The 14,535-nt window shown below is 39.7% G+C and overlaps 1 protein-coding gene across 1 annotated transcript in view; it reads right to left on the minus strand.

Annotated features, from left to right (window-relative positions):
* The window catches only part of LOC130239330 (CUB and sushi domain-containing protein 1-like), a 551,687-nt gene that overhangs the window by 452,859 nt on the left and 84,293 nt on the right, over nucleotides 1-14,535 (minus strand). The window lies entirely within an intron of this gene.

Here is a 14,535-nt window from a genome sequence, read left to right on the forward strand (position 1 = left end):
TTTCATTTGATAAAGTTGACTGTTGGGTTTTAACTGTCTAAACTGGTTAACTACTCTAAATCAACATCAACACTAGAACTTATCCCAACGTAAATTTTGAAACAGTTGTTCTAGGGAAATGCAGAACCTGTTCTTAGCACTGTAAATCTGTCATTATTATTAAGATATATGCCTAAAACCTTTAAGATGACTGTTATTAAGCCTCTTATGCTACGCTCACACAAGACGCGGATGAAGCGTCAAGCTCAAATGATTTACTTGTTAAGTCAATGCAAAGATGCGAATAGACATCCTGCGACTCGATTGCGGCTCAAGTTGGAAAATCTTCAACGGACGTTCGGGCCACGTTAACCAATCAGGAGCTTTCACTTGTTGTGGTGTGATTATAACGTAGTGCCTGTTGTTGGTGTCCCGAGTGGAAATCCTCTTGCCGACTCCAGACAAACAGTTCTTCAAATTAGGCTCAGCTTAGGCAGAAGCACCGCTAAAAGCTTCAATCACCCAGGTAAAGTTTCTGGAGGAGTTGAACTCACAGAGCTGGGTGCACCTCTGAATTGAGCTAGTATGAATATATTGCTGTATCAGCCTTCCTAAAGCACATAAACACAGCTATTCTCTCAATAAAATCCGTGTTAGCCATTTAGCAACGAAGCTAGAGTCACCGGGCAGACAGAAGACCTGCCCATGAGGCGAATCTGCATCTGTTGGAAAGTGAATTTTACACGCGAATGAAGCAAGTAAACTCAAGATGTTCACGTGTCTATTTATGCGTGAATTTATATGTGCGTGCCTTGTCTGGTGTGAACGCAGCATCACACAGCTTGATCTAAAAAATGTGTGAATTACAGACCCATTTTAAACCAAATATACAAGAGAAAAGGTATATCTGATCAATTATCTTCATTTTTAGACAGAAACAATATCAGTGAGAAATTCCAATCAGAACGCATTTCATAGCACCAAAACAGCACGCATCAGTACTACAAATGACCTTCTCTTATCATTCGATTGTGGTTGCATCTCTCTGTTACTGTTGTTGGACATCAGTGCTGCATTGGATAATATTGATCATAACATTCTCCACCATAGACAGGAAAAATATGTTGGTATTATTGGAACCACATTAGCTTGGTTCAAGTCATCAGAACATTACCCAATTGTATCAGTGAACAAAAAGGCATCCTATCGATCAGGAGTGCTCTGTGGGGAACCGCAAGGCACAGCTCTTGGTGGGCTTTTTATATTATGCACGCTACCACTAGGAAAATCATTAAAAACATACAAACTTAGAGTTAGCTTCCACTGTTATTAAGGCCATTTTGAAGCTCACGTTTCGAGCATCTGTAAAACATGTTTTCCACTTCAAAAAAAGCTCCCAAACTCTAGTGCAAAGAGACTCTCTTTGCACTACCATACACATAAAATACAATATCTCTAAAAGGATTGTTAGGCTGCATTAATCAGGATATCCTTGGCCAGGAACACTTCCCAAAAGTAAACTGTAGTTTGGCTAATGTTAGTCTGTCTGAATCTCCTTATTCCAAGTTCACATAACCTTGGATACGTCCCATATCCAGAGCTGATGTTCAAAACAGCCCAACATTCCTGCAAAGGCATCAGTAAAAGAGAATCGTTGCTGGAGCTTTGGTTCCTTGCCACTGTTGCCCCCGGCTTGCTTGTCTGTGGTCAATGGAGCTGCTCTTCAGTGTGGCATTCTTCAACACTTACATTTGTATTAAGATGAACTGAATCAGCCCGAACTACACCAGCATTCTACCACTGCTCTGCTATCTGCCTAATATGCTGAATATGGCACAGAATCTGAAATAAAGTTAAGAGAACTTATGAATTTTTTTTTATCCATGTAAAGTTGTTTTGGGGTGACACAGTGGCGCAGTTGGTAGCATTGTCAAGTCACGGCAAGAAGGTTGTTGTTTCGAGCCCTGGCTGCATCAGTTGGCATTTCTGTGTAGAGTTTGCAAGTTCTCCCCGGGTTTCCTCCAGGTGCTCCAGTTTCCCATATACGCCCAAAGACAAGCACTATAGGTGAATTGGGTAAGCTAAATTGTCCATAGTATATGTGTGTCTGTCCTGGTCCTCCAGGTTGGGGGTTGAGCATTGGGCTAACAACCCACATTGTAAAAATTAGATGCTACGGAACACCAACATGTTGCGGATAAATGTCTATATAAACAGCCCTGGGAGTAAGTAAGTAAAGTTGCTTTAACAATTGTCATTTTATAAAGGGCTACAGAAATGAAGATTTGACTTGACTTGACATTCCCAGAATGAAGATTCAAACTCATTTCCAGGCAAACTCTTCGGCCAAATATCATGCCTATTTTGGAAGCATGTGCGATTACAAGGACTCAATCTGTATTGAGCCTTAAAGGCTAGAGCCCACTCCAGTACTTCCCACGATACTTTGATAACAAATCTATTCAGGATATACCCATGTTCACCAATCAGTACAGAGTACAAGAAACAAGCTGCAGCCTGAAAACAAAAACACAATGGATCAAATCTTATAGTGTACATGGTATCAGAGTGAAGTATTTTATGAACAGAAAGCTGCAAGTTAACCCAGAGTCAACCCAATGCAGCAATGGTCTGTATTTATGAACAAAATATCCCCTTTACAGGCCAGTTTATCAGTTTATTCCAGGGAAACCAAATCCAAAAATATAAGATGTTCTTTCAAAAGGAAAGAAAACCAAACAAACAGAAGAATAGCATTTCAAAATAATTTCCTGTCACTGGTGACAAGGTGATGATGAAAAATGACAGAGGGGTATCCAAAAAATGTTGTTTGCCTAGTGAAATTGCAGTTACCAAATGGCTGAACAACAACCATGTTATGGTACAAACTGTCTAAAACCTCAGGATGTCTGTTCCAGATGGTAAAAACAAGTTCCCAGTACTTCAATGGTGGTAGAATATAGCAATGTATGGACAATATGGAAGTCTGATCGAATACTCAGCTTTTGCAGAATATCCAGGAAGAAGTTTGTCTATAGCATACTTTAAGTCCCACAAAGAAAAACCTTAGACAGACAGCTGAAGGTCTGTGAACTTTGGCCACTTTGAATGACCAACAGTGTACACTTCGCCGCCAGATTCTGTGCCATATTCATATTCTTCTGATCAGCAATATCAGAAGACGATGCCAATAATTAGTAAAATGGCAATGTTTCAACATGATCTAATGGCTCGTTTCCACTGACTGGTCACCTTTATCAGGCTTGCGTTTCCACTAACAAGGGTACCCTTTTGGTGGGCGTGGTGTATGACAGAAAGTTTCAATCAACGTCATTCTAGCTCGAGGAAATGTCTACAATAAAGCTGTATGGGTCGTTCACATATCATATGAGAAGCTCTTCTCACAAAACAGACGCTTCATACACATAAATACTTCTGTAGAAATGTTTATTACTAACTTTTCTATGAACATGAGTTGATTATAACTGCAGATCAAAGACAGTGCAAAACAGCCTACTTTAAAGTCTGTAATTATATAAAATAAATAAATGAACATATATAAACACATACAGCCCTCTACAGTCTCCGACATGTTACCAAATACAGAAGAACCACACACAGCAGACATTTCGCCCGTATTTAGGTTCAAAACAACAGAAATTATAGCCTACAGTCAGTGAAAACCTCTTATCTGTGTATGTAAGCTTCAGCACCACATGTAGCCTCTGTTAGAGAGTAATTCCGTCATTCCTGGTTCATATTAGTCCAAAATGTGAAGATAATAAGTTAGTTATACATGGCATTTTGTTCGCGTTTGTTGAAAAAATAATGTGCTCCTTTTTTCCGGCTTCTCCTTTGTTTCTTCACGATTCACTCTCGCGTTTGTCAGTGTCTGACAGGATCGGGTTTTAAAAGCATGTCAATAATCAAGCGCAGGTTATTATCATCAGCTCAAGAAGTTTGTTATTTCAGATATAATGTTAGACGCGCGTGAGCGCTAGCAAGAAAGAGAAACCGCTCGGGCCTCAGACTGGCTCGTAAAAAACTACAGGGCACAGGGTAAATCTGCTCTTCTTCTTGGATTTGTGGCTGTCCATCAAGATGACGACAATGTTTGTTTGAGCCCAGATTGACCATGGCTCGTTATTATATGTATTTATAATTCCGCTAAAATCTATCGCTGTGTTTTTCAAATATGGCGTTTTTTTTGTTTTCATTCTGGCTTGTTGCGTAAGCGAATGACGTATCTCTGTAAACCAATAGCGTTCAGCTGCGCATGTGGCTCCGCCTTTTGGTACCCTTTCTCGTGTTTGGTACCCTTTCGAAAGGGTGCCGAAAAAGTGGTACGGTACGGTTCGGTTCGGTACGCTTTTTGACAGTGGAAACGGCCATAAAAGCGTACCAAACCAAACCGAACCATACCACTCTTTGGAAACGGGCTATAAGGAATCATTCAGGATCATCTCACAAAAAAAAAAAAGTGCTATTTAATTGCTGAATGTTGTATTCGGGCAAAGTATTCAAAGGTTACAACCAATATATATCATGCCAAATTAAGAATCAAGATTGGTGTGTGTTAAGAGAACAAACTGAAAAAAATGGGTACATAAAATAGTACAAATGATGAATTTTGTGAATCAAACGATGAAAAAATTTCTTTTTCATTTTTATTGCATCTAATTAAATTATGTTGAATCTAATTGAATCAAATCAAAATCAGATTGCTATCCATCATATTTTATTGTGATAGTAGCTGCTTTAGATGTATGGATGTATGGATGGATGGATGGATGGATGGATGGATAGATGTAAGAATAAAAGGATAAAGATAGACCTATGTAAGGTAATTCCGTCAAACTAACCTTTGCTTGCTGAGCCATGTTTAGCAATACCGTGGAAAGGCTGAGCAATTAATGTAGAGTTAATGCATTTCACACATGCTATCATGTGGTTGGTAAGTTTGAGATTTTGGGCACTAGACTCTGGACAGACAGCAGTGCTGCATACTAATTCTGCAGACTACAGAGTCGGCTTATTAATGCATATATTCTCAGAGAAGCTGCAGAGCGATCATATTCACACATACTGTCTGTCCTTTTTTTTTTTTGCAAGTATGATAATTATACAGTCCTTTAGAAAATGTATTAGAAAAGGCAAGGGAAAAAGTAATATGTCTGGATGGAATGAAGGATTGATGGATGGAAGAAAAAGAAAATAGGAAGGAATAATTGAAGTAAGGAAAATCAACAGTAAAGATAGAAAATGAAAAGAAAATTTAAGTGAATGCAAAACTTAAGTGGAAGGGAGTTAATAAGAGGAAAGTCAGTTAAGTTAGACACTATGGTGTGCTGGTGCTGGCAGTTTGTGGATTCCACTTAGGAGACCAGTCATGCTCTAATCTTAGCTCAGTCCTGGGAGCAGTTGTTGGAGCAGAGGGAAATAGTGCTATGGCAGTGCTATGGCATCCCCATTTGGGCCATTGGGTCAGCCGAGAGAAGAGCAAGCTCACCCCCATGCAGACTACAGTTGAGACTGCTGTAGCATTGGCTGCCCAACTAAGTCCACAAGCATAGCTTGCACTGAGTGCTAGCCACTTTCATGCGTCACAGTACATTCAGGCCCTGGTAAAATGTTGCCTTACTATTGGCCATGGCTCACTGGACATTAGATGCCATCGCCTTGACATACCAGTCATAATGCAATCCGTGTCCCCCGGGATAAGAGAATACTCAACAAGGATGTTGCCTCATGGGTGTTCTAACAGATATGTACCAGGTAACAACGGGTAATAGGGGTGCAAAAAGTGCCCTGTGTCACGTTTGCTGTGCCATTCCCCATAAGAAGTGATGGCGTGCTCTTTTTTCACTGTTAGTACATTCCACATCAGTTGAACCCTAGAGCAGGGGTGTTTAACCCTGTTCCTGGAGATCTACTTCTTGCAGAGTTCAGATCCAATCCTGATAAAACACACATGAACTAATTAATTAGGACTGAACAGCCCTTGGTAATTACAGGCAGGTGTGTTTGATATGGGTTGCGACTAAAATCAGCAGGAAGGTAGACCTCCAGGAACACAGTTGGTCACCCCTGCACTGGAAAGTTCCTTCTCAGCTCCCATCATTCGACTTGGAAGAAAAGTCAGATATTTGGCCCAGTACACAAGTGCATGCCTTCTAGTTAACCTGCATTCTTGGAATTGGTGCCTCATGTGTGTGATTACCTATTCTGGTAATCTTATATCAGGGGTGCCCAAACTCGGTCCTGGAGGGCCGTTAACCTGCATATTTTAGTTTCAACCCCAATTAAACACACCTGAACAAGCTAATCAAGCTCTTTCTAGGTATACTAAAACTTCCAGACAAGTGTGTTGAAGGAAGTCGGCAGGAGTAAACTATGCAGGACACTGGCCCTACAGGACCGAGTTTGGACACCCCTGTCCAGTTGAATCACTTTCAAAAAGTGGTACCAGTATTTAAATTTCCCAAATTTGTTAATTTAGGCCATGGGTATGCTGGATAGTTATGTCTTTGAAGAAGCTTTTATGCTCATGCTACTAACCCTACAACATCACTCCAAACTTGTAACAGTTTAATGGTTTGTAACTTTAATGGTTTAATGGTTGTAACTTGTAACTTTAATGGTTGTTTCATTTTCTAAAGTGACCAACAATCTGCCTGTCATTGATGTAAGATGTAGTGACTGTCTGAAAGGAAACATCTAAGTCATGTATATAACCCTCGCTCCCTGAAGGAGGGAGCAGAGACATTATGTCTCTATGGCTACAACCCTGAACTGCCACTCGTGGCTTGGTACTTACAGTAAGTGACAATTTGAGAAATGACTCCATACGGGCTGCTTAATTACCTGTATGTACAAGAGTGACATTGTATAGAGATTTCACTATTTGATGCTGGTGTTTTTATTTTTTACCAAAGTCAGAATGATTGGTTTCTTAAGTAAAACCAAAAAAGTGTTTTCATTTATTACATATATAATTGAGATGTTCATCAGCTCACTGGTACAGTAGATGATGAATACTTAGCCTACTTTAACCTCTAAGAACCACTTGAACTTGTTTAAAACTCCAAGTGATCCTTACAGTCATGTTGGTATCATCTAACACAGACACTTGCTGATGTGACTCAGTGACTCATTTACTCAAATCTGTCAGTGCTGTTTACATGTAGATGGAAGCTGGCAACGTTTTATTCTGTTCACTCAACCACAAAGAGTGAATAGAAAAAAAAATACCTGAATATTACTAACCTGACTACTGCTGGATAACTAAAAATATGTAAATATTCAGTAAATAATCCAGTGCACGAAGCCAGCCATCTTTATTGTCATTTCAGAATTAAAAGCTAGGGGTGTTGTAACCATGATTAATATTGCACAGTCTGTCCATCTATAAAATAGACTATGTATACTGAAGTATGTTGCCAAGGACTTGTCCATGCTTCAAACAGAGGAAATCAATTAACTGATTCTGAAGGATTCCATTGCTGATATTTCTCATGATCCCTCCATTTCATTGGCATCTAGAGTCATGAAGTGGGGCAATAACTCCTTTCTTTAACATTTTATGATCTCTCAAGCTCAATTTCACTCCAGATACCAACTCAGTCAATACTTTGTCTATTGAAAGTGCTCTGAAGAATCCATCCATTGATATTCCTGAACAATAAACCACATTGGTGATTTTTTTTGTTGCTCAAAACAAGCCTCAATATTACCACCTCATTGACCATGGGATTGTTCCATTGACCTTCTACCTGATAAACCAATGCCCAGAGGAAATATTTATTTATTCTCCGTCTCCAAACAAAAGGCCATCAAGGAGTTTATTAAGGAGGTTCTCTAGCAAGGTCAGATCTGGTCATCCACTTCCCATGCTGCTTCCAGTTGTTTATTCGTGGCCAATAAGGACAGAAGCTTGAGCCCTTGCATTGATTACAGAACATTAAATAAGATCACAGTCAAGTACACCACACTTGAGCAGCTTTGTGGAGCCAGGATCTTCACTAAGCAGGACCTCAGGAGCACTTACAACCTCATTCAAAGACAGATTGTGTGATTTCTAGTGGTCACTATGAGTAATTGGTCATGCCATTTGGATTAATAAGTGCCCCTTCCATTCCAAGCCTACATGATAGGGGTTTCAGGAGTACCTGCACTGGTTTGTATCTACCTTGTTCAACATTCCTTGTGTCTTGATCTCCTGGAATGAGGCTAACCATCACCACAATGTTTCTAAGGTTTAACAATTGATCTGCAAACACCAACTGTACTTGACAGCTGAGTAGTGCACTTAGCACCAAGACAGTTCCTGGAATCTCAGATCAGTATCAAAGGTATCAAGACTGATGAGTGGTAAATTGATGCTATCAAACCCTTACCACAAACCACTAACGCCAAAGACTCTTGCCTTTTCTGATGATTTATCCAGAACTACAGCTACATCACTATTCCTCGCATCACTGTCCTTAAAAGCAAGATCAAGTCTCTGTCCTGGACACCAGAAGCCACCACAGCCACAAAGACGATCCACCAAGCTTTCACGTCAGCTTCAATCATGTGGAATCCTTCTCGTCTCCATCCTCCTTCTTTAAAAACTCTTCCTGGTTCCCTATGACTGAACTACTCACCTTAATGGCAGAACACTCTGGAAAATGGAAATTTTATCTTTGCCATGATGACAGTAAATAATATTTGACTAGATATTTTTCAAGACACTTCTATACAGCTTAAATGACATTTAAAGGCTTAACTAGGTTAATTAGGTTAACTAGGCAGAATAGAGTAATTAGGCAAGTTATTGTATGATGATGGTTTGTTCTGTAGACTATCAAAAAATATATAGCTTAAAGGGGCTAATAATTTTGACCTTAAGATGGCTTTTAAAAAATATAAAACTGCCTTTATTCTAGAGGAAATTAAACAAATATCTCCAGAAGAAAAAATATTATCAGAAATACTGTGAAATTTTTTTACACATCATTTGAAAAATATTAAAAAAGAAATTTAAAGGGGGGCTAATAATTCTGACTTCAACTGTACCTTCCTGGGCACTGGTCATCCTGGGACCAAACAGACCTTGTTGTTGCCTAAAGATCACTTTTGTTCATCGGGAAAGGCAAATGTTTCTGATTATCTGGAATCTGTCTTCAACAGTGACATTTGCATTAAACTAAACTGAATTAAACTGAATTAAATTCAACTTTATTTCTATAGTGCTTTTTAAGTAGATTGTCAGAGCAGCAAACTGAACTGAACATCAAACTCAGCTCCCTCAACAATCTTCGATCACTATCTCTGAGATTTTTAACTACTTGAAATATTATCATTTACAATTAATTGAAATTTTATTTAGTTGAATTCAGCTTTTTTTTAGTTATACCTTTCTCATGAACAAGCCAAAGCAAAGACATTTTTTGTGAATATGTATTTATATTATAGACATAAATAATATTTTGTTTCTGACTGAAACAAAACCCCTAACCACTATTACTATAATGTTCCTCTAAAAATAAAGCTTTGTCTTTTACTTTTTTATTTTAATATCTACTTTTTCATATCTTTTGTTTGTTTGTTTGTTTGTTTGTTTGTTTGTTTGTTTGTTTGTTTGTTTGTTTGTACGGACGGACAAACGGACGGACGGACAGACAGACAGACAGACAGACAGACAGACAGACAGACAGACAGACAGACAGACAGACAGACAGACAGACAGACAGACAGACAGACAGACAGACAGACAGACAGACAGACAGACAGACAGACAGACAGACAGACAGACAGATAGATAGATAGATAGATAGATAGATAGATAGATAGATAGATAGATAAATATATATAGATAGATAGACAGATAGATAGATTCCAGACAAGCCATACAGAAAACAAGTGTACACGCACTGCTTGTGCTTCCATGTAGTGTTCCACCCCAATCATCTTGGGATTTCCTTTATAAAGAATGGAGAACTCCAGCTTAATCCCCAGTGAAAATTTCAGCTGTGAAATAATGGCACAACACAGAGCAAAGACAAATAATGCTGAGCACTTGACTTCTGCACTGTTGGGTTTACTGCAAATCAAGTCATTCTGCTGCCACCACACAGAGTCAGTGCTTCTTGCATTAAAATAAGATAAGTATAAGCAGCACAAAATAAGCAAAACCATTTATGACATCCAATAAGATTGCTTTTACTGATATAAAAAAAAACACTCAATCAATTTTCCTATATCTGATAAACACAATGCTAGCCATCTAAGTATAAATAAAACACATAAGGCACTTTTTTTTCAAAAGATCTAATATGGGCCTTTTTATTTACAATCCTGAAAGATCTTTACTAGAAAAAGAGGGACAAGGATATCAAAATACAAACTTATAAATAATAAAAACTTGTTTTTCAATTTAACATTTACATGCGTCAATACATGGTAACTACTTAAATCAGGGGTGTGCAAACTCGGTCCTGGAGGGCCAGTGTCCTGGAGAGTACAGCTCCAACCCTACCTGTACCAATCCAAACACACCTGTACCAGCTAATCAAGCTCTTACTAGATATACTAAAAACTTCCTAGCAGGGGTTTGATAGCAAGTTGGAGCTAAACTCAGCAGGACATTGGCCCTCCAGGATGGAGTTTGGACACCCCTAACTTAAATCAAAACATTCATTCATTAATTTTCCTACAGTTTAGTTCCTTTATTAATCAGGGGTCACCACAGCGGAACAAACCGCAAACGTATCCATCATCCTGCGATCTGAGTGGGTCCTAACGCCCCAGTATATTGATGGAGACTCTATACTGCTCATTGAGCGCCATCTTTCGGATAAGACATTAAACCGAGGTCCCGACCCTTTGTGGTTGTTCAAAATCCCAGGATGTCCTTCAAACAAAGAGTAGAGGTTTAACCCCGACATCCTGATCAAATTTGCCCACTGGCCTCTGTCCATCATGGCCATAATTGTCTCCTCTCCACCGGAATGTGGGGGAAACCAGAGCACCCAGAGGAAACCCATGCCAATACGGAGAGAACATGCAAACTCCACACAGAAACGCCAACTGATCCAGCTGGGGCTCGAACCAGTGAAGTTCTTGCTGTGAGGCGACAGTGTTAACCATTGAGCCACCATGGTGCCCTTAAATCAAAACAATGGCATGATTTTTTTTTTCTTAACTAAACATTACTTTTAACTATTCCTAATCCAGTTATTCTCAAAGAGAACAAAAACATTATATTATGAGCAGTGTGTACTTATTTCGTTCTTTTTATTTATATTAATGACATAACAGACCTAGATTCATTACACTGCATACAGTATACACAGCAAGACCTAATTTAAGCAATTCAAGCACACAATCCTTCAACAGCAGTACATAAATGATTCATTCTATTAATGGTTCCAGTGGTTCGTTCTTGTGTCATTAGAGCGGGATTGGTACTGGACCATAACCAGCCTGATCTCACGAGGAAACGGAAGTATTTTACATTTTGTCAGTTAAGTGGCTAATTTGTACGAATTCGTACGATTTTAAAAAGAGGCGTGGCACCCAACCCCGCCCCTAAACCCAACGGTTATTGGGTGATGAGCAAATCGTACTAAATTGTACGAATTAGATTGTACGAATTCATACAAATAAGCTGACTACCGTAGTTATTTCAGTTGCGTTATTTTTTGGTGTTTATCCAGGAAATCACTAAAGGCAGAGATATCATGTAATCATAACGATACAATGTAGCAAAAAGCTCGTAACTGCACAGTGCATTTACACCGCAACCATATTCATCAATGTAAATACACGAATACAACATTAACATTATACCAGCCACTGTAAAAAGGTCATTCACAGCCGCTAGAGTTTTCTGACAGGGTATTCGAGTGTCATCGAGTGACAGAAGGTTGTGGGACTACTGTAGTTTTATTTTATCTTTTTTTTTTAAAGCATGACGGTAAAACACGAACGTCGATATGAATGTTTTAAAACATATGCTTGTTTGTTGTAAAAATTCATAATGATAACCCAAAAAATACAAATCTGTGCATCTCCTTACTTCCGGGTGCAGCCAGAATACCATAATATGGGACAATTGGAGTGTGGTCCTGAAAAATCTTAATTTCAAGGGATATCTAGCCCTTCCCCTTAGCTCTACGCCTTCAAACTAAAGAAAATTGGGACATTCCTACCCCTTCACCTGAACGAGTAAGGAGAAGGGTGAAGGAGTAGAATTGCGATTGTGCCTTAGTTTGTCACGGTCACACAATGAAGACAAGGATGGTTATCTCTTTTCATAAACTTACTTAAAACAATGTGGAAAGTTCAATAGGATAAGCAGGTATGTGATCTTCTTTGATGGAGAGCAGACTTGCAACCAGTTTACAATATAAACAAGGATCTTCATGCAACCACCAGAGTATAAAATCACTTGCCTTAATCACAGCTTGTGCATCCACAGGTTTTAGAGAAACATCCACGGAAGAAGGCGAAGCAGGGAGGAGGTGAGGTGAATCATCTGACATCGATTCCAGCCGATGAACGACTGAAATCGAGGAGGCTTTATGGGGGACAGTGATTGCTGGTGCAGGTGTGTCTAATTAGAATTCAGGTGAGAGTGCTCGGGTGTGATGTGAGGTGGCAGGAGAAGGGGAGCGATGATTGGAGCACTAGGAACGAGCCGGGGATGTGACATAGGCTGTTTCTCAATATGCGTTCTTCAGCGATCTTGCGTCCTCGTGTTCTCATGTAACGTCATCATTGGCTGCTGAAGTTCAGTTCCAGAACTCAAGAGTGCAAGAACAGAGGAACAAGAAAAAGTTCCCGAATGTGTTTTTGATATCGAGGGCGCACCGATGCAGACTTGAGCACCGAACTCGTTCTAGAAGTCCCAGAGGTCATTGCGACTGGAGCGCAGCATTGTATATAGGTTTATTATTAAAGTTCAGAGGTATAACTGATTTGCCTCAGGAGTTACCCCAAAACGAAACGGTGAATATAAACATCACCATGAAAATCTTAATAAAGGAATAAACACATTAGGGGTGTTTATTTGCTGAAATTCGTATTAAAATCTGTTTTATTTATATTGTGCAGCGTATATTTGTAAAGTCTTTATGCAGAGTATCCCTACTGAAAAAAGAGGGGTTTTGGCCACTTCCAGGCTGGTTTCCAGCCATTTCCAGTCTGGTCTTAGCTTGTCAGTCTGGGAGAGGACCAGCTAAAACCAGCTTGATCAGCCTAGTCAGGCTGGTTTTAGCTGGATTTAGCTGGTCATTTTCCAGCCTGACCAGCTAAGACCAGGCTGGAAATAGCTGGAAACCAGCCTGGAAGTGGCCAAAACCCCTCTAATACCATGCTGGTCAACCAGCTAAAACCAGCCAACCAGCCTAGGCTGGTTTAAGCTGGATTTTTAAGCAGGGATATATTTTGAAAAGGGGAAAAACAATAAATCGCTGTATAAATGCTGTAATGTTTAAATAATTTTCCATTAAAAACACGTGAGGGTCACGTGACCATCAGGAAGAAAGCAGCATCTCATTTCTCAGAGGATACGTTCTCTGTTCTCGTGGTCTCCCGAGTTCGTTCTTCCGAGGACACCTGGCAAGACCGATCTTCACAAGAACACAAGTCTGTTCTCTGCGTTCTTGGAATTGAGAAACAGCCACAGTCCTTGATTTATCAGGGGTCGCCACAGCGGAATGAACTTGAATTTGTTTTGCTGAACGAGAGGTCCAAGGTACGATTTGGTGAAATGATAGGAACTTCCCATCACATACATAAATGCATGCAGCCAGATGTCCAATTACATGTGACAGATTGCTTATTGTCTCAGGAATTGGCGAAGGCCTTGCTTTATTGGCTCTTATCACATGTAGGAGTTGTCACTTCTTTGAATCTTTTCAATAAAGCTCTGTTGACAGTTCATTTTAGAGTCTAAATATAGGAAGCAATTACTCAACTGCTGTAGCATTTACAGGAATGTTGGCTTGTATCCACATGAAACCTAAAATGAGCAATATATGAGCAGATAAAGCAGACTAATGAAACTTTGATAAGCAGGCATGGTGGCTAGGAAGATAGCATGGTTGCCTCACAGCAAGAAGGTTACTGGTTCGAGTCCCGGCTGAACCGGTAGGCATTTCTGTGTGGAGTTAGCATGTTCGCGTGGGTTTTCTCCAGGTGCTTCAGTTAACCCTACAGTTCAAAGACATTCAATTGGATGACTTAAATTGGCCATAGTGTGTGAATGGCAGAGTGTGTGGGTGCTGTTCTCTCAGTGCTGGGTTGAGGCCGGAAGGGCATCCACTGTCTAAAACAGTACGATGTGGTGACCCCTGATAAATCAGGCAATAACCCAAAGGAAAGTGAGTGAGTGATGTTAACAGTTTAAGTCAGACTCAGTAAAACACTTTAGTGTGTATCTTTGCTATGTCAAAACAAAGTAGGAAAGTAGGAAAATAAGACTAACTTTCCCTCACACTTCAAAACACAGCGTCTTCGCGACGTGATTCAACAGGGATCTGCTACAGTGTTTGTCTTCCTTTTTTTCTA

This window comes from Danio aesculapii, chromosome 13 (assembly GCF_903798145.1).
Source record: "Danio aesculapii chromosome 13, fDanAes4.1, whole genome shotgun sequence".
NCBI lineage: Eukaryota > Metazoa > Chordata > Actinopteri > Cypriniformes > Danionidae > Danio > Danio aesculapii.